We start from the raw sequence: 2,409 nt of genomic DNA on the forward strand, positions 1-2,409 counted from the left end.
AGGCCAGAAGGAAATGGAATGAAGTATACAAAGTGATGGAAAGCAAGGGACTGAATTCAAGAATACTCTATATAAAAAATTCAAAATTGAAGGTGAAATCAATTACAAACAAAAAAGGCTAAGGGAGGTTATTACCACCAAGCCAGCAATGAAAGAAATGCTAAAGGGACTGCTATAAAGAAGAAATAGGAAGGGAAGATGGAACACAGACATAAAGTATAAAAATGGCAAAAAAAAACAAGTACCTATCAATAATAAACTGAAACATAAATGGATTAAATGATCCAATCAAAAGACAGGATATCTGAATGAATAAGAAAACATGACCCATTTATATGCTGTCTACAAGAGACCTACCACCTCAGATCAAAGGACTCACACAGACTAAAAGTGAAGGGATGGAAAAATATTTTTCAATCAAATGGAAATGAAAAGAAAGCTGGGTTAGCAATACTTATATCTAACAAAATAGGTCTCAAAGTGAAGGCCATAACAAGAGATAATGAAGGCCACTTCATGATACTAAAGGGATCCATGCACCAAGAGGATATAACTCTAGTAAACATGTATGCACCCAATACAGGACTATCCACATACAGTTTTTTTAAAAAAAACTTCTGGAAGATATCAAGGGAGAGAACAATAGCAACATGATCATAGTAGGAGACTTTAATACCCCATTGACATCATTGGTTAAATCTTCTAGACAAAAAATCAACAATGAAACTTCAATCCTAAATGACTCACTAGATCAGATGGAACTAATTGACATGTTCAGAAAATTTCACCACAAAGCTACAGAATCTACATTCAAATGCACATGGGACATTTTTAAAGATAGAGCTCATATTAGGACAAAAACAAGATCTATAAAGTTCAAGAAGATTGAAATCATATCAAGCATCTTCTTAGATCACAATAGCATAAAAATAGAAAACAACTATAATAAAACCAATTAAAAAATCAAACACTTGGAGGCTAAATAGCATGCTATTAAACAATGATTGTGTTTCCAAAGAGATCAAACAAGAAATAAAAAAAAAACATCCTGGAAACAAATGATAATGAAAGCACAGCAACCCAAAATCTATGGGACACAGTGAAAACCTGAGAGGGAAGTTCACAACACTAGAGGCTTACCTCATAAAAAAGGAAAACTTGTAATAAGTTATCTAGTGCTGCAACTCAAAGAATTAGAGAGAGAGAAACAAGAAAAACCCAAAGCAGAAGGAAGGAAATAAAGCTCAGAACAGAAATAAATGACATAGAGACCAAAATAAAATAAAATAAAATAAAAAATAAAAAAGATCAATAGAAGAAAGAGCTGGTTCTTTGAAAGGATAAACAAGGTTGATGAACCTCTTGCCAAACTCACCAAGAAACAGAGAGGACCCAAATAAACAAAATCAGAAACTAAAGAGGTGAAGTAACAACTGACCTTGCAGAGATACAAAGGATTATAAAAAAATAGTGTTAAGGACTTCTCAGCAGTCGGAGGAGTTGGCTGCGGGCTAGCTGGACTCCTGGCCACGGTTCGGGAGACAGTGGCCACCCTGAAGCTTTCGTCTTTCCTCAGGTCTGCTCGGGGCAGAGGAACAGGGGAATAATATATAGCTTCTAATTGAATATGTGACCCTGGAGCATCTTCTCCTACCATGGAACATCAGGCACACCAGCCTTCCCTTATCTCTCCGTTGTTCCTCTGAGTATTTTCCTACCTCTAGGAGCTACTATTCTATTATCTGATCAGTGTAACTTCCTGTGTCTGCTGGTGTTTTAGTTACCTATTTCTGTGTAACAAATTATCCCCAAACATAGCATTAAAAATAAAAATTTAGGGGAGACAAAATGGTGGCAGTATAGACGGGCATGTCCCATGCTGTGTCCTGGAGCAGATAGGGTGAGCAGTTGAAACAAGTAACATCCAGCCCGAATTGGCAGAGGAAATTCAGCTGGAAGACAGTTTGCAGCTGGGAAAGGCAGAGGACTCCTGGAGAAAGGGGACTGTTGCAGTTTGCCGATCAGGCTCCCCTAACCGGGCAGCCTCCACTGCTGCTGAACTCTCTCCCAGAGCAGCCAGCTCAGCCGCGGAGACCTCGCCATCCTGAGTGGCTGTTATCAGGAGCGTATACATCCAGGGATCCTGCAACCACCGCACCCAGGGACTAGCTATGAACCCGGGAACACCAGATCTCAAGCAGCGCCAATATGAGGACTTAGATGAACCCTGCTCCTCCTCACAGAAAGGTCAGATTTTGCCTAGATAAAGCTGTGGTTTGTAATTCAGGTTGGAGAGAGAAATGTGCACGGGGAAAGTCTGTGCCCTACAAAGTCCGTGGCCATTGGGGCCAGCGTGATCCTCGAGTGTGGAAGGGGTCCCGCAGGGCTGCTGGTAGAAGGAAACTCTGG

This window comes from Myotis davidii, unplaced genomic scaffold (genome assembly GCF_000327345.1).
Source record: "Myotis davidii unplaced genomic scaffold, ASM32734v1 scaffold261, whole genome shotgun sequence".
Lineage (NCBI taxonomy): Eukaryota > Metazoa > Chordata > Mammalia > Chiroptera > Vespertilionidae > Myotis > Myotis davidii.